At 41.9% G+C, this 19,605-nt stretch overlaps 1 long non-coding RNA gene across 1 annotated transcript in view; it reads right to left on the minus strand.

Annotated features, from left to right (window-relative positions):
• Window positions 1-1,385: 1,385 nt before the first annotated feature.
• The window catches only part of LOC309515617, a 96,633-nt gene continuing 78,413 nt past the window's right edge, over window positions 1,386-19,605 (minus strand). The window contains exon 3 of the long non-coding RNA XR_014212577.1: window positions 1,386-1,506. This is a non-coding gene — a long non-coding RNA (uncharacterized lncRNA). The remainder of the gene's footprint in view (window positions 1,507-19,605) is intronic.

The raw sequence follows: 19,605 nt of genomic DNA on the forward strand, positions 1-19,605 counted from the left end.
CAAGGTCTCCTTCACTATGGTGAGATGTCTTCCTTTTTGAATTATAGTAATGATTTCTAAATTTGCGCCCACAAATGCAGCAGAGGCTGTCAGGGCAGCATGGGAGGCCTTGCATTGCTCTCCCATGACTGAAGCATACTGAACTGAGAGGAAGAGGCCAGGAAGTGGAGATTTTGAGACGGCGCAGGTACAGTGGCAGAGCCGATCCTGTGCTCCTGCCACTGCACCCAGAGAACAATGTGGTGTTGGAAAGCTGAGGGACAATTGCAGCCCCAGCTGTACCACCCTGCCTGCTTCTATCATATAGCTATAAACAGTGCTTTTTTCTATAAAAAAAATGTTTAGGGGTACTCTCATTTTGACTCAAGAAAATACCATTTTATAGTTTAAATTGGGGAAAAGAAACACAGTAAATGGAGTGTAAGGACACAGGTGGCGCTGTGGTCTAAACCACAGAGCCTAGGGCTTGCTGATCAGAAGGTCAGCGGTTTGAATCCCCGTGACAGGGTGAGCTCCCGTTGCTCTGTCCCAGCTCCTGCCCACCTAGCAGTTCAAAAGCACGTCAAAGTACAAGTAGATAAATAGGTACTGCTCCGGCAGGAAGGTAAACGGCGTTTCCGTGCGCTGCTCTAGTTTCACCAGAAGCCAGAAGCGGCTTAGTCATGCTGGCCACATGAACCGGAAGCTGTATGACCCAGAAGCTGTCTGCGGACAAACGCCGGCTCCCTCGGCCTATAGAGCGAGATGAGCGCCGCAACCCCAGAGTCATTCGCAACTGGTCAGGGGTACCTTTACCTTTAAATGGAGTGCAAAGTACAAAGATTCACACAATGTTTAGGGGTATGCGTACCCCTGCATACTCCCCAGAAAAAAGCACTGGCTATAAACTAACATATGTATATATGTATATGCAAGCCTCTGTCCTCTTTTGTGGTGATGTGCAACTGGCCACTCTCGGAACACCCTGTTCGCAGGCCAGGCATAGACAGCGACATTTTGTTGTGGTTCCCTGCCTCATTCCTCTCACCGTGAAATCAGTAGGGCTGAGTTATGAGGTCTGCAGTCATAACCGATTTCAGTTTTCTGACGATTTAATTCCACTTAAGCCAATGATACTCTGCAAGCAGGGAGCTTAATCAAGTAGACATCCAAAGGCATTTCTTAGCAATATCTTCCTATGGTGGAAATATTCATAGTAGGAAATATTCATAGAAGTATTCAAATGTAGCCAGGGAGCCATCTTGCTGGTTTAGGGAAATAAACAGACTATTTATATTCCATAGCAGAATTTCAATACTGCCCCTTCAGACGAGCACGGAAGAGCAGCGCAGAAGCAAATATCAGACAATTATGTTGTAAAGGGAAAGATTCACAAATACCTTGCTTGCATTTGGAAGCTTTGACAACATAAATAGCTCATCACTGCAGATAATATTCCGAGCACATTCTTCACTCCCAAGAGATATTTGGCTTGTTCCTTTATCTCGTGCACTTCACATCAAAGATCTAGGAGGAGGAAAATAAGAAGGAAACTGTAATGAAAGAGAACTCGGATAATATACCTTTCTTTCCTGTCCATAAAAATGCCCAATTATCTAAGTGTCTGAAGGGATGCTGGAAACCTTTAGATAATTGGGCTTTGAGGTAATCAAGGAAGAAAGCTCTGCTTCCCCACCCATCGTTCACCTGAGCTTGCAGCTAATGGAGGGTGTATTACAGAGTACTACCAAATCTACATGATATGTTTGCCCTGTCTACACAGAAGATAACACGAAATCTAACATGTAGCTGAAAATTGCCCCATTTAGGCACATATATAGAACCATATACATCTTTCTTGTACAGTAAATTGCTTCGAGATGTCTCATAGGAAGTAATTCATAAACTAAATAAATCACATTAATAAATAACCATAACTGTTGTGGAAAACTGGGCCAAATTATCTCTGCTGTTTCTCAAGGACGCTCTGAAAATGAAGATTAGGAGCCCAGTTAGGGCTTTCATATGTGGCAATTGATTGTTATGGAAGTTTATGGGTTGGCCTTGAGACTTTGGTGTAAGGCAAGGAATAAACTGAAATAATAACAGTACAGTGGTGCCCCGGAAGACAAATGCCTCGCAAGACGGAAAACTCACTAGACGAAAGAGTTTTCCGTTTTGGAGGTGCTTCGCAAAACGAATTTCCAATGGGCTTGCTTCGCAAGACGACAATGTCTTGTGAGTTCCTGCTGGTTTTTTCCCCTCCCCCCTTTTTTCTAAGCCGCTAAGCCGCTTATCAGCTGATCCGATCAGCAGATAAGCCGCTAAAAGCCGCTAATAGTGCTAATCCGCTAATCCTTCAATGGGCTTGCTTCGCAAGAGGAAAAAACCACTAGACGAAGAGAATCACAGAATGGATTCTTTTCGTCTTGCGAGGCACCACTGTACTAGTAACTAGCAGTAACAACAAGAACCAACATCAATCGGATTATGACAACAACCAGATTCTAACAGAAGCAGAAGCAGCATCAACAACAATAATCAGATTAATTTTGCTGAGTCACCAAGAAAGAACCTACACTTTCTTAAGCTCTAAGAACTAGCTCTCTCAATACTCTCTGGGTATAAGGAGGATAAGCATAAACAAAAGCAAGATTCACAGAGCTATTTCTTTCTAAACACTTCCTATGATTAAAAAACACTTATATGTATTCATAGTGAATCCATTCTCTAGAGTCCTTATCCCTATATTCAGTGCTTTTTTCTGGGGGGATGTAGGGGGATGCATACCCCTAAACATTTTGTGAATCTAAGTTTGGCCTCATTAGGTGCAGTATTTCAATATGAGTAGGAGAATGAGAGTATACCTAAACATTTTTTTAAGAAAAAAAGCACTGTATATAGCTAAAACATAAACACCCACAAACAAGAAAGAATGTTCAGGGGAACTTCAAGGTTTGTGGAAGTACGAGGAAGCAAGCGGCATTCGCAAGATGGTGCTCGAGTCTACAAAAGCTTCTGCCACAATAACTGTGTTAGTCTTCAAGGAGCCACAAGTTAACAGCGTCATTAAAACCAGACTTTTGTGAGGCTTCTCTCAGTCAGTTTACCTGGCAGTAAGCCCCAGGGGCTGACTTCTCTGGGCACCTCTCAGATGGGTGCCATTGCCGCTCCAAGAGAATGAGGGAGGCGTTAATGGTGAGAAATATAATAATAATAATAATAATAATAATAATAATAATAATAATGACAATAAATTGTTATTATACCCTGCCCATCTGGCTGGGTTTTCCCAGCCACTCTGGGCGATTTCCAACAAAATATTAAAAACACAATAAAACATCAAACATTAAAAACTTCCCAAAACAGGGCTGCCTTCAGATGTCTTCTAAAAGTCAGATAGAGAAAGAGAAGCTGCTGAATTGCAACTCATTACCAAACTTAAAACCATGGAGAGACCTGGTCTGAACAGAGACATTGGATTCTTATCTCATTATACATGACTAAGCCATTTCTCACCTTCTCACCCCTTGCCTTTTCCTGTAAGACCTATTACAGTCGTTAAGAGTCGTCAACAGGCTCATCTCAGCTATCTGCCAATCTCCCATTCCCACCACCCTTCTGAGTTATACCCCTCCCCACCTTCTCACTATATAGAAGGATCTGGCAACTTCTGTTTCAGTGTATCTGAAGAAGTGTGCATGCACACGAAAGCTTATACCAAGAACTAACTTAGTTGGTCTTTAAGGTGCTACAGGAAGGAATTTTTTTATTTTGACTATGGCAGACCAACATGGCTACCTATCTGTAACTAAAAGTCAGATAGTTGTTTATTTCCTTGACATCTGATGGGAGGGCGTTCCACAGGGCGGATGCCACTACTGAGAAAGCCCTCTGCCTGGTTCCCTGTAACTTGGCTTCTCACAGTGAGGGAACTGCCAGAAGGCCCTTGGCATTGGACCTCAGTGTCCGGGCTGAACAATGGGGGTGAAGACGCTCCATCAGGTATCCTGGTGTTGCTACAGCTTATCTGGATGGCCCTGGGTCAAGATGGTGGCAAGGTTGGGGTTGTGTGGCAACCAGCAGGTTGGCTGTCAGGATGTCCCAGAGATGTCCAGGGAAGCTGGTACCACTCTGGTGCCCCAGCACACCAGGCAATGCTGACGACATACTGGACTGCACTGTTCCTCTATCAGCACATCTTTTCACTTTATCACACAGACATGTCAAAAGACTGTTTTAAACACCCCCAGCATGACAGGCAGGGAAGGACCTCATAATAACATGCTGCTTATCCTGAGCCAGGCATTCAAATCTCCATTTGTGTTCCCTGACATTTATAGTGACAAGTTTGAATCCTGATAAACAAGGAAGTCATGGCTCCCTTCAGCTGCCGCACCTTACAAAATTCTGTCTTATCTAGCATCATCCACAGGTGCCTTCCTGTAAATGAAACTGAATCATGAACATCAACTCTTATCTTCAGCTCAGCCAAAGTTGTTTTTTTTTAATGTCCACCTTTACTTTTGCCAGCCATTCTGGATATTACGGTTTCCACTTTGGCTGTGTCCTACTTTGCAGAGCTACTTTTCCCTCTGTGTGAAGGGCTGTCTGGTCAAAGTCCAGTTTAAAGTTCACATAGTCCCATCTTTTTTTAGCATCAGAAAAACTGTGGATTTTTTTAAAAGATCCTGCTAAAGTTTGTTCTTATTTGTCGAATTTGATTTAATTGTAGATTTCACCTTGGTGTTTGCCTATTTTGGCTTTACGACTCTGCAAACCACAATGTGTCCTGCTGAGATAGAAAAGAGGATTGCATTGTTTAAAATAAATGAAACACACACATTTTCACTAATTTTTAAATGAGTCTCTGGTATGATATTTTAAAATGACAGTCATGTAAAATTGAAAAATGTTCAGGCCCCCTTTTCTCCCATATTGTTGCAAGCATGATCAAAATAGATTGGGCTGCTTACTCTGAAAAACAACAGACTCATCCTAAATTTGGCTTACATCAAGGATTATATCGGAGGGTAGCACAGAGATGTCTAATCCATGCTGGCAGACTGAACTCTTTTGCTATTTGTCACCCATAGCAGCAGTAATGTTAATATTTGTGACAGATGGTAGCGTTACCCTCACACTGGTTCCTCTTTTTTGCCCACATTGACTAATTCTCCACTGTTTATGCTGGCATAAATCCATAGAATATTCTTTTTTTAATTAACGACTGCTTCTGGTAAGCTTGGAGTGTTTTTATTACAAAAGGATTTGGGGGAACGCACGAATGTAAGACATTATTATTTCCATATAAGTCAATGAACAGGCAAAAATGAAAGTAAATTAAAGCTGAACAGAAGGTTTCTGTGGAGCATCACCAGCTGAATGCTCTTTGAGCAAAACGTGGCTTAGATAGAGGCTGGGCTGCCGCTCTAGCCAGAGATCCTTTGTGAAAAGCACTCTCATGCATGGAAACTACTGCGATCTTCAACGTAGCCTACAAGTAAATAGCATAAAGAGAAAATATCCAATAAGGATCATGCTGCTGCCTTCCGGCAGGGTATTTTATTGTGGGTATGAAAGAAGGGACAGCCTGAATAGATAAGAAGTGTGAGACACTGGGACTTAATCTAAGTACACAGCATACCTTTAAAGCACATTTCCCTGCTCAGAAGAATCCTGGGAACTATAGCTTGTAAAGGGTGCTGGGAATTGTAGCTCTGTGAGGGGCAGGGGTGCCAACTTGAATAAAATATTGGGGCCTGCATAATCAATCACAAAACATGGAACATGCAAACTATTTGAATGGCAATGGCAATCAACTTTTTTAGGGGGAGGGGCAGAAAGGTCATAGCCAGACACTGGAGAGACCTGTCAGCAGTAAACATGGACCAGTGGTACCAAATAGCATGGGAAACAGCCTTATTAGAAAAACTAACCAATAAATTGAAACTGACACAGGGACAAATAGAAGAAGACGTCTTCACCCCGGTTTGGTTCCACTTTACACAGCCCAACAAGACAATGACAAGAATCCACCAACAGCATACGAATCAATATGGCTAACCTGATTCACACACACACACACACACACCTCACACAAAACAAATCTCCCTACAGCCACCTAAAGACAACCAACCACACTCTAGGCCACCCCCAACCTCTCTTACCACCAAGGAAATACAGCAAGCGAATAGTAAGAGAACCCACACAAGAGACGCTGACACAAAACCCTACACATACACTAGGTAGAACACTAGAAAAAGAAAAGAATTTTTTTGGGGGTGCTGGACCCCTTAAATATTTCATTGGGGGGGGCAAAGGGACCTCAGCCCCTAGGAGTTGGCTTCTATGGTGAGGGGTAAGCTATAGTTCCCAAGATTTTGGATGGAGGGGAACGTGCTTTAAAGATATAATGTGTACACAGCCTTATTTATACTTGTGATGGTGCCAGCCTGCTCATAAGCATTTTTAAAACTCTGCAAGGAACTGCCCTTAACATAATAAGCATACAAACCACATATTGACGAAGCATTGATTGCGGGGTGTTTTTTGATTTTTTTAAAAGGGCACTAACAACAACGAATGTTAATTTACTACCTCACATTCTGCGCTTAAGGATTAATGTAATTGGATGGAGACACCTCAGCCATGTAAATAACAAAGCAGACTGTCAATAAAATGTTAAGGTCACAGCATCATTTAGTACGTTGTCCCAGCTGATATGTGAAGCAAATAGGGGAAAGCGTTGGCATTGCATCTGATTTAATGCATTTAGAAACAAACAACAAACAAAGTCACTCTTCCTTGATGCTGCAATCCATCTGGGAAGCTTTCCATTTTCATATCACTAGTATGACAAGAAGCTACAAGCGCTTTGGGCTCAGAGTGGGCTGAGGTGGAAGTAGGAATTGGCGTCTAATTGTAGATATCACCGTTCATATGGCAGAATGCAGCAATAACACATTTTCATCCCGCAAATTAAGCTTTCCCTCCTCAAAACAATTTAATATTTATAGAGATTTTGACAGGCTAATGAATAGAGAGCAACATTTGCATAGCGGGACAAGTATTCACTTCTAGATGAAAGAACTGCACAGAGCGAGGAAACATTAAAGACAAACAAACATGCCGTGTAGGTTTTGATTATAACATTTGACTGTCAGGGGAAATGGGAGCTGCATGATGGACAAATTAAGCAGGCAAGTCAGCTGATCTGAGAGGCTTTTAAAATTTCACCCACATCTTAAAAACGCTCATTTTGGGGGTCAGAGAGGAATAATTAAGACCGCCTGTGATTTGTTCTTTTTCTTTGTTTACATGAAATGTCGCTTTGAGGAGATCGCTTAAAATTCTCCATGTGTTTGTTCATTAAATTTTGTAGCTTGTGAGCTGATGTTTTTATGCTAAAATGCAGGAAGCGAGACTGTCCAGTAGTTTGTGGATATGATGGCGCAACATTTTATTCAGGTCAAGTAATTCTAATTCTGGCACATCATCTGTGCTTTTACATGCATATCTTCTCTTGCAGTCATATTGAGCACAGCCACAGGTTTAAACAAACCTGTACGAAGAGATAATTTGCATAAAATACCATATATGTGTACATCATGGAATGCTTAAAAGGGCACCACAGTATTGGGAGATATTTTCTCGTTTATATGACAGGGAAACCTGTCTTAGGGCGAAGTCTCCCATGCCTAGAGGACACCTGTTATCTATTTAGCGCTGCATAGAACAGTGGTTCCCAATTGGGGGTCTACATAACCCATCCTGGGGGGTTCATGACAACATTCACATAACAAAAGCTACCATAGAGCTACCAAAATTTCCAAAAGTAGGGGATCCATGGCTTAGTTTTTGAAAAAAAGGGGGTCCGCAGTACTTAGCTAATTAGGAACCACCAGTATAAACATGAATCAAAATTGTGTGAATGCCACAATACAGAGTTTTGTACAGGGTGCAGAATTAAGTATCCTGACAAACTCTGCTGTCCTTTTAAAATCAGGGTTGAAATCTCTGAAGTGAACAGAAGGTTGAATAAGATTTTCAAGGAGAGAAGCTCTGCACTGGTCCTTTCCCTAGTCATGACTAGCAGAAAATTAAGAGAATATCCCCCACAATGGTCTATTTATATTTGTTTTCCATTTCTTTTTTTGCTTTTAACTTGTTTTAAACTTTCTATGATTTTATTATCTGGTTGTATGTTTTTTATATTGTAAATCACTGTGATATATTTTTACGGCGAATCGGTATATTTTTTAATATATAAAAACATATAAAGAATAAAATCAGAATAAGTCATTCAAAATAGTTTGAAATGCAGAATTTAGTATGTGAAGAAATGCTTCAAGTTTCCACAATGTGCGTAGTTTATGTGGGTCACATAATTCAAGAAATTTCCATTCAGAATCTAGGCTGCCTTACCTACTTGAAGACATGCATTATTTGCGTACATGTATTCTTTTAAACGAACGAACGAACATGGAGTTAACACAGTTCTAACATTACTATAAAAGAGCAAGCTAACAAAGTTCAAACAAATGTGCCTTTTTAGCATATTTCAAGTGCAGTTCCTAATCTTAAAAAAATGGGAATATTAAAGACTTATCGTAAATGGTTGCGACAATGAATGAATTACTGCTCACAAGTAAACCACAAAAAGTACGATATGAAGTATGAGTCCTTCCTTCTTCCTCAGGTGTTGTCTTTATGTGGCAGTGACGGTTTCAGGTTTTGCCAAGGATGATCTCAGCTGGTCACCTCACTTCATGCCCCTATCTCCCTCTCGTCTCTGCTATTATTTCCCATTCACCTGCTGCTTCCCCTAGTCTGAGTGGATCCACCTCCCGAAGTGGGATGGAGAGGGACGGAGGGACAAAGGGAGGACAAGACATTCAAATGTTGTTGCTCATCCTTCTTGTTCCTTTCTCTGCTTTCGCAGTAGAAAAGGGCAGGTGAACAGGCACCAAGAGCCAGGGGTCACAGCAGCAGGCTCAATGGACCCCCAGATCTGGGAGTCCCTGGGAGTCCCTGCCAGTGCCTAGCAATGCCAACTTCTGACACCAGCCCCTTATGAAGTCAAGGTTACATTACTTACACTTGACTGCATTGTAAACACATGAGAAGAGGTTGACCTAGTAATTAGCCTCCTTACAGTCCTCATTAAACATCTCATTTTCTACAGCATCATTTTAGGCTTACAGAGATACAGCTTTTGCCCTCCGCTTTGAAACAAATTATTAAGACAGATCCCAAGAGTAGCATTGAAGCCTTGAGTGCTAAATTTTAGCAACTGCTTCCCCCCACCCCCCAAGTATTCCCAATTTCTGTCTAATTTATCAGACTTTTCTGGCAATGATGCACTAATTTTGACTTGAGCGGTCAGAGAACCTACAGTCTTTTAAACACTGCATTTTGAATGTTAGGCACCCCCAAGGTATAACTCTGCTCGTGGTTGCTAAGAAGCTCATTTCAGCTGGCACTCTGTATGTGCCTTGGAACTATGTTGTTCCTTTAACTTCACTCAACTGGTAACTGTGCAGTGACTGTGGACTCCTTGCAACTGCCCAGGGGGTGGGGGAATATTTGTATCAATGATATTGAGAGCTGCAAGGATTCTTGATGGATGCCAACGTCTTAAGTACATGTCTAACCATTTGCCGACTGCCAAAACCAGTGCAACCCAGTCAGATGGGCAGCATAGAAATAAAAGAATAAGAATAATAATAATTATTATTATATAGCAGTTTGGGCCAAAATCACATCCATTTGAGGCAAGATCTTGCCCTTAACTGCAAGATCTCACATGATTTGGGTGAGATTTCACCCAAAATCAGCACAATCTCGCCCCAAATCAGCGGCGATGGTGGTGCTGCTTCACCACCAGTGGCACATATGGCAGAGCACATGGTGGCGGCAAGAGCAAGTTGTGGCAGCAGCATCAAGGAAAACTGGCACTTCCCCTTTCACCTCAGGTGGTGGCCTTGACCTGAAAACAACTACAGTTTGGCATCCTGCTCCAATGCAAGCCTGTTGAGGTGTTTATCTTCAGGATCATTCAACACTGTTTTCTATAGAATTTCAAGGGATTACCTATCGAAATTTTGCAGCCTGTGTGATGTGACAGGTTGTGACTGAGTTGTTCTTTCGCCATTCTCCTCAGGGCTCCATCACCCCTCACAGCTGTGTCAATAAGTAAATTTAAAAAACATATCAAATGTTTGCCGTATTGGGCTTTTTCGTGAAATTTGCAAACTGGCACACGTGCGAATAGCTAAGGAGAATATTCATCTGTGGCAGAGCCTTTCTCTTTGCTCACTTTTCTCAGGCGTGTCGTTCCGTCCTTAGTGACAAGGCTGACCACGGCTCTGATCAAGTGTGCTGGTGCTATTGACAATGACAAATCCTTTCGCCGGCACAGAAGTGTCTTAAATAGATTCTCTGAAGGAGCTGGCAGACATTCCATTCCCTGCACTGTCAATCACATCACAGCTTAAAATGCTGCGTCCAAAGAGCGTGAGGCTATTTTGCCATGTAGAATCACCTTCCATGGCAAATGTGTCGGGAGCTACAAAATGTGTGCAATTTCTCTTTCCTTTGCCATCCTTTTTAACCAGGATTAAAAGGCCCCTCGCCATTTTTGCTTTCATCAAATGTTATGTAATCACCCTGTCATGAATTACACCGTAAAATTAAAGCGGGGTGGCGGTAGGGATAAATTAGAAACCACAAAAATGGCCTCCTACAAAACACGACTCTCTCATTTACTCCCCCCCCCCATTCTCATCTTATCCACTCAAAATGCTCACAAACATACTGTGATGGCAAAGCACCCTTTTAATTCATTTTTGATACAAGAAATCCTCTAGGAATCCAACCTGAAGAAACTCCACATAAACAGAGTAATATACTGAGGTAAACCTTACAGAATATTCCCTGAGTGCCCCACCTTCTGATGTGCCCCACCTTCAGGGGTATCAAGAGCAGAGAGAGGGTCTTCTCAATGCTGAGACCTAGGTAGGATCTACATTGGCAAAGTTTAATAGGAGTTTCCCATTGTCGGTTGCTTGCTGCTTTGCAGAGCCCCCTGGTGTCACATTTTAATAACACATTTATAACGTTTTAAATGGAGAGTGTAGATTCGTCCCTAGTCTCTGGGTTCAGTTGGTATATTTTCTTTGTATATATTTTTTATTTCCCCATCCCTTTTAAAATATCATTTGAAATGTTTCTACAGTGGTACCTCAGGTTAAGTACTTAATTTGTTCCAGAGGTCCGTACTTAACCTGAAACTGTTCTTAACCTGAAGCACCACTTTAGCTAATGGGGCCTCCTGCTGCTGTTGTGCCGCCGGAGCACTATTTCTGTTCTCATCCTGAAGCAAAGTTCTTAACCTGAAGCACTATTTCTGGCTTAGTGGAGTCTGTAACCTGAAGCGTATGTAACCCGAGGTACCACTGTATACCGTTGCCTACTGTTTTACTGTGTTGACTTTGCCAACTTCATAGTAGAAAGAGTGGCATATACATTTTAAAATAAAATAAATATGTATCCATATGGGCAAGCTGAGAGAATCGCCTACATGGTCCTAGGAAATTTACCTCAACCCATCCTTTAGTCTGGAAGATGCTCGTTTGATGAGTGAGTCATATGCAAAGGACCAGTTCCTTGCCCAAACATTTACTTTTCCCTTGTCGTAACGGCCCGTCCACTTCTTTGAAATGAGAGACTCTGCAAGTCTAAATTCTTGTAAGCCAGAACCATGCACGCTATTCCAAATGCAGCCACAGCATAGATTTGTGAAATAGCATTACAATATTGGCAATTTTATTTTTGATTACTTTCCCAATGATCTCAAGCATGGAATCTGCATTTTTTAAAGCTGCCGCACACCAGGTCAACATCTTCATCAAGCTATCCACTATGACCTCAAGATCCTGGTCACTTCAGGCCCCATGAGTGTGTATGTGAAATTCAAACATTTCCCCCCACACACACACACACAACATGCCTCACCTTACAGTTGTTTACACTGAATTGCATTTGCCATTTTACAGCCTGCTCAACTGAGTTTGGAGAGGTCCTCTTGGATGTCTTTGCAATCCCTTTTCGTTTCACAATTTGCTTGATGATTTGTCAAACAGAACCAATGATTATGTTTAGCATTCATAGCAGAGGTGGCTTGGTAGCTTTATGTCTAATACTCGCAGTGTCACTAATATAACCTAGAGTCTTCGCCATATGCATTCTTATTGCCTCAAATCCAAAAGAACAACTGTGTTTGGCAGAAGAAAACTATAGTCCCAGGACGTCCTGGAGCAAAGAAATGACTACTGCCAATTTAAAATTTGTAAGGTAGGCACCCAGACTAAACAGCAATATCACACTGGTTTCTTTTAGCTGGGTGATGGTATGACTCAATTGTGGGTTATTTATTTATTTATTTATTTATTTATTAAATTTTCTGTTTTACAATTTAAAATACTCCTTTTAACATCCATAAAATATCAGTGACTTCCCTTCTTCTCTTTCCATGGTTCATTTAGCATATCATATATCCCTGCATATTTTACAAAAATCTAAACCATTCAGTATTCCATTATTGCATCCGTCAAACTTATTTACACTGTTGAATATATCCTCCACAATTATTAACGTTTTCAGGTGTACACAATTTCCCCCCATATATTCAATCCATGTTTCCCAATCTTCTCTAAATGTATGTTCTTCTTGTTCTATATGTTATGTCTGCAAGCTGCACATAATTCTGCCATCTTAAGTTGCCATTCTTCTTCATTTGGGACCTCACTTGTTTTCCATTCTGTCAGAGAACTACCATCGGTTCAGGAGGGAGAGAGGAAAAGCCGGATTGATTACAGAGAGCCCCCAAAGATCGTGGGAAGCAGCTCCTCCTCAGCGGAGGAGAGTAACCATGCCTCCAGTGGAGAGGAGCTTCAGGGCTCGGAGGAGGCAAGGCGGTGCCAGGACACCTTGCCTGGGCAAAGCGGGGAGGAGAGGGGTCCTCCGTTACCCACGCCCTCCTTGTGCAGTAAGCTTTCGCGCCGAGAGGGGAGGTGCAGACTGGGCGTCAAGAAATTACTTTGCTGGGGAAAGTTTAAGGACCGCCCACTCACGGATTCTGCCAGTGAATGAGCCAGCCATGGGAGAGTGGCACTCTGGACCACTCCATAAAGTTTATTTTGGCATCAAAAGCAAGGCTTCACAGCCGAGCAGGGAGGTTTTTGCCTGCTTGCTCTCGAGCAACGCCTTGGAACCGTTACACATTCAATTGTGCAGTTCTGTTTTTTAAAAAAAGTTGCTGCTGTGTTAGCGACTTGCAGTGTTAGGTTTTTAAAGTTTTTAACTATGTGCTGTTTTCACCTTTCATTTTAATTCTAAGCCACTTTGGAGGCCATTTGCTCTGCATATACCCACCTCTTCCATGAGCTTGGGTCCCATCGCTCTAGAGCGTGTTCTACAGGGATGAAGTTGCATGCCACATAAACTTTCATCGGCGCTATAAAAGGCTGCTCAAAGCCCCGAAGGAGACTGCTGAGTTTCCAGGCAAAGAGCAAAAAGCAGGAGGCACCAGCTGTCACGTCTTAGGGAAGAGAATCTCTCTTCTCATTAGCATGGAGAGGGCATCAAAGAATAGAACTGTGCAATCACATTTATTTTTATAAATGCCTCGGAGCTTGGCTACTTTTTCTCCATAGTGCTAATCTCATGTCGCCGCACCAAGTCTTTTCTTAATTATTCCTTCTGGTAGAAGAAAAGGGTGCCCCTCTCCCGGTGAAGGTCAGTCCAATCTGCAGTGAAGGCAAACGTAATGACTATTGATTGGGGATGCCCAGCTCTTCACTGACCTGTCTACCACGTCTGGCACCTCTGAAATAATCAATGGCATGTGGGATGCAAAGAGGGAGTATATTCGTGATGGGGAGAGCAGTAGATCAAGCCAAGGCAGCCAATTCTGAATTCTGACTTAGACCATACTCAAATGAGAGTCTTTGAAGTTCTCCACACCCCCTAAATATGCACTGTGACATTTCTGTAGTGGTGTAATAGGGGGAGATTTATTATTACATTATTACAGCTATTTTAGCCTGGAGAGGCACATCAAACACAACCTGAATAAACAAACAACTTGAATGAAATTACTTATTCAAAAGTGGACGAGGCTGTTTTTAAATATCGTGCAGGAAAAGGAAGACCAGTTTAGATTTGAAGGAATGAGTGGAAGGCTGTGTTGCAGACTAGGGTAGAGAACCTGTGGCCCTCCAGATAATAATTTATTAAATTTGGATACAGCTCTGTACCTGTAGACCTCAGGGCTGTTCACAACATAATGCTGTAAGACTTCAACTCATAGCTGACCCAGCCAGCAGTATGATGTGAGTTAAAGGGACGCAGGTGGCACTGTGGTCCAAACCATTGACTTGCCAATCAGAAGGTTGGCGGTTCAAATCCCCATGACGGGGTGAGCTCCCGTTGTTCTGTCCCAGCTTCTGCCAACCTAGCAGTTTGAAAGCATGCCAGTGCGAGTAGATAAATAGGTACTGCTGTGGCGGGAAGATAAACAGCATTTCCGTGCACTCTGGTTTCCGTCATGGTGTCCCGTTGTGCCAGAAGCAGTTTAGTTATGCTGGCCACATGACCCAGAAAGCTGTCTGTGGACAAACACCGGCTCCCTCAGTCTGAAAGTGAGATGAGCACCACAACCCCATAGTCGCCCTTGACTGGACTTAACCATTCAGGGGTCCTTTACCTTTACCTTTTTAATGATGTGAGTTGTAGTCCAGCAACACCTGGAGGCTCAAAGATAAGCTGCCCTTACTGTAGATCCTAGCCTTCAGCCTTGTTACAGCTGTGCTATAGTTTCCAGTGGTGTATTACCCAATGTGAGCCGCATGACTGCTGTTCTTCATCAAGGTGGCAAACACCATTGCTCCCTGTTCCCTCTTCCCCTGCAAGTATAGATACACCTACAGGAGGCATGGCAACAGAGGCAATATTGGGAGCTTAAAAGCATACTCTGAAAAGCACTACCTCTTGGCCTTTTGAGCAAACTGGGGATATTATCTGGGAGAGAAGTGATAGTAGAGCACAAAGGATATTTGATTGCTGATACATGGATTCAGAAGCTGGAGGAGAAAATATTTTAAAACAAAGTAAGCTCTGAAGGGCTCAAACCCTAAAAGACTCCTTTCCCATCTACCTGAATGAGGTGGCTAAATGTTTTTTTCAATTCGGTCCTAAAATGCAATACGGGGGTGGGGGGCATGGCCAAAAGATTGGGAGGTGGAGTAAAAAACCTTGTATAAATGCTCAGTTGGAAAACAGAGTAGTTACTTGCAGAATTGAAAAGGAAAAGAACTGTAGAGTCAGAAACTTAAAAGCTGCAAACAGTCCAAAAGTTTTTAAGTAAGCTGAAAACACTGGAAAGTTTTTAGAGAGCAGGTCGGCACTGCAGCATAAGGAATGAGAGGAACGTGAAAGGACCCATACAGTGAACTGAGGGGTGCAAATAATAATAATAATAATAATAATAATAATAATAATAATAATAATAATAATAATATTACTTATACCCCACCCATCTGGCCAGGCATCCACAGCACTCTGGGCGGCTCCCAACAGAATATTAAAAACACAGTAAAACATCAAACGTTAAAAACTTCCCTAAACAGGGCTGCCTTCAGATGTCTTCTAAAAGTCAGATAGTTGTTTATTTCCTTGACATCTGATGGGAGGCCATTCCACAGGGCGGGCGCCACTACCAAGAAGGCCCTCTGCCTGGTTCCCTGTAACCTCACATCTCGCAGTGAGGGAACCGCCAGAAGGCCCTCGGAACTAGACCTCAGTGTCCGGGCTGAACAATAGGGGTGGAGACGCTCCTTCAGGTATACTTGGCTGAGGCCGTTTAGGGCTTTAAAGGTCAGCACCAACACTGATATGTATTGACTTGGTTAGGATAGCAGTCTAGGTATAGTTGCATGCATTTATCTCTATATTCTTTCTTGTTTGTTTATTTATTTAACCACCCAAACTGTAAATTTACTTCCCCCTCCCCCTCCCAAATCAGTTTCTCAAACTGTTTAGCTTTTTGGCTTATTAAAACCTTAAGAAAAAGTGTAATTTGTTTGGGAACATTTGGTCCAAAGGCTTCATGCTTCAGTAGGTTTGGTCAGTTAAAGCCCAGAAGGTCAACGTGGATGAAGCTGGGTTTGTGTGTGGATTCACTTGATAGAAATGGTTAAGTGAACAAGAAGGATGGGTTGCGTTCTTGGCGTTTTTCACCTCTCACAGTGCAAGGTATAGTCAGTGCTATCAAAGAAGCACAGCGTTGTTTAGTTTACTTCTCCAGTTGTTGGGTTGGGGCACATGATGGGATAATGTTTGTTGACAAATTTTCCAAGAGTTCCTGAAGAGGTTTGAAGAAAAAAAAAACTAACTAATATAATAATATTAATAAACATCTAAAATTATTTAGGTCAGCTTCCTTTTTCAGTAATTAAATCGTGGGTTCTTCATCCTAATTGAGAAGAATTTTTACTGACAGCTTGGAGATATATAAGGAAACCTTTTATAATGTTCTCATTACCAATTCATGCCTCAACGAAAGGCATTTTGCCATATTGTTACCCGGGATTTATGTGAGCCCAAGGTGACTTTAAGTCTGTTCTGAAACTTCTGATGCTATTCATTTTGGATGCCTTTAGTGTACTAAATCTTCTTAAGATTCCCTTTGTAGAATCCCTTAGAAATCAAGAAATGTTACAGAGTAATGGAGTCAAAATATTTTGCAGCTAAAATGGCATGTGTCCTTCAAATGCACTCAAGTTCTAGCAAGCCATCCTTTCGTAGAAACTTTGACACTGACCCCTAAACAATCTGCTGGAGTCAGAGCTAGAGCAGAAATTTGGTCAAGTTGCATATGTGAAAGTAGTTTCATGACACCTTTTGATTTATAAGTGTTTCCTGATTGATGTTGGCATGCTGATCAAGGAGCAAACTGAAGAACGCTGCTGAGATGGTTGGCTAATGGATTTACAAGACAATACTGCATCATTTCCAAACAGCTCTTGGCAGTTATTTTGTCTCAGTATATCAATATTAAAGATAATTATACGTTTGCAGAAAATACAGCTGGCTCATTGTACAATAAGCTGGTTCATTGTTCAAATATAATTTGTCGTCTCAACAAGAACCACCTTTGCAAATCCCACTTCTTAATTTATAAAGAATGGTAGAGCTCAAACTCCCAATGGAATTGACTTTCCCTAGAAATGAATAAACACCACTCATCCAGTATTTTACATAAGTATTAACACACTCTTGCTAGGTATGTCCTTTGTAATATCTGAATTTTGGGTTTAGGATATAAACAATCAAGGAAAATCTGTCTTCTGCTCATAAAACACTCAGACTAGCTTAAAACAAAAAATAAATAATAAAGCAAAATAATTTTTTTGCACCGCTGAAATGCACATTTTTAAAAGTGCAGCAGTTTAAAACCAGTCATCAGAGAAAATCAATTTAAAAATAGCAGGAGAACTAAATAAAACTCGGTCTTTTGAAATGAAAAACATGTTCAGGTTATGTAGAATAGCAAAGAGTATGCTTTGAGGGAGGTTACTGTAAAGTCACAAGGCCACCACCCTGAGGAACCACACACTGAAGGCTCCATGAGGCTGAAGAATACGCCCCAAGCATCACCCTCTGGAAATGACCATCCAAGTAGGTCTAGAACCACCACAAAGCAGTGTCACACACCCCTAACTCAGACAGCCACTCTAGAAGGATACCACGGTTGGTGGTATCTAAAGCCACTAATACGGCGAAGGAAAATGAACAAAGACACATTTCCCCTGTCTCTCTCCCAACAAAGGAGATGAGGATGGCCATAGCAGTTTCTGTGGCAAAACCAGGCCTAAACAACAACTGAAATAGCTCTAGAAAGCCTGTCAGAGTGCCTGGATGTGGTCTGCAACCACCCACTCAAGAACCTGACCCAAGAAGGGAAGACTGGCAACTGGCCAGTAATTACTTAGGTATATATTTTTTGAAATATTTTTTATTGGTTTTTACAAGAACAAATTTAAAATAATGAAAAGAAAAACCTTTTAACATATCCATATATGAGATTCTCTGAATCTCGTGACTTCCCCCTGTCCCCTGCAAGCATCCTTAAAATACTTTTTCTTAGACTACACATTATGTTCTCCACAGTTTTCATCTCTCTAAATTATCCATGTCTTTCGTTTCTTTACAAGTTATTTTTAAAATCCAGCTAACGTTTTTATTTGTTTACAATGGTCTCCTAACTAAGTTATGAATTTTCCCCCTTCTTTTTAAAAGTCATTATCTTCTTGATTCCCGAGTCTCCCAGTCAGTTTTGCCATTTCAGCAGAGTCCAGCAATTTGGCTTGCCATTCTTCCCTAGTTGGGACTGTTGATTCCTTCCATCTTTGGGCTAGTAGCATCCTTGCAGCTGTTGTTGCATACATAAGCAGTCTTTTCTGGTCTTTTGGGATGTCGGTACTTGTAATTCCTAATGGAAAGGCTTCTGGTTTTTTTTGACAAATGTTATTTTTAACATGTTTTTCAATTCATTGTATATCAGTTCCCAAAATGACTTTGTTATCTTGCATTACTTAGATATTTTTGAATTCAGGGAGTGTTTCTTGAGGAGCAGGCTTACCACTGGCTTCTTCAAGCAGGCAGGAACCTCCCTCTCTCCTTAAAAAGGTAAAGGGACCCCTGACCATTAGGTCCAGTCGTGACCGACTCTGGGGTTGCAGCGCTCATCTCGCTTTATTGGCCGAGGGAGCCAGAGTACAGCTTCCGGTCATGTGGCCAGCGTGACTAAGCCACTTCTGGTGAACCAGAGCAGCTCACAGAAACGCCGTTTACCTTCCAGCCGGAGCGATACCCATTTATCTACTTGCACTTTGACGTGCTTTCGAACTGCTAGGTTGGCAGGAGCTGGGACCGAGCAACGGGAGCTCACCCCGTCACAGGGATTCGAACCGCCGACCTTCTGATCGGCAAGCCCTAGGCTCTGTGGTTTAACCCACAGCGCCACCCGCGTCCCCCCCTCTCCTTAGGAGGCATTAATCAGAGGATGTACTTTCTGCTAGTCCAAAGTTATCATTAGATGCAGTCCATAGTCAATACATCAACTCTTTGAAGTATGGCATCTATTAAATTATTCTGATGTGTTAGAATGTGATTGACGAAAACCATTTCCTATCACAATAACGGCCACAGTCGAAGAGTAATGGCGAATTATAAGAAACTATGCTTGGCATTTTGTCACTTGAATCATATGGCAAACTCCTTTCCTCGTGTAATTTTAAGAGTTGATACGGCCTAAGATTTCCATGCTTGAAGGAATAATAACTAAAATAACAATATGCACAAAAGTAAATAAACCTTCTCATCTATTTTACATGATTAGACCAGGGGGGAGAAATGATAGGTGGTATAAATATTGCCCGCCTTCTCTTTCAAGAAAAACAAAGCATTCGTCTAATTCTTTCCAGGAGTGAAAAACAAACAGCGTAACAACTGAGAAGAGACGCCGCAGAACAAATTGTAGGCATGCAGACAATGTCTGGA

The sequence above is a fragment of the Podarcis vaucheri genome (genome assembly GCF_965113315.1).
Source record: "Podarcis vaucheri genome assembly, chromosome: 12".
Lineage (NCBI taxonomy): Eukaryota > Metazoa > Chordata > Lepidosauria > Squamata > Lacertidae > Podarcis > Podarcis vaucheri.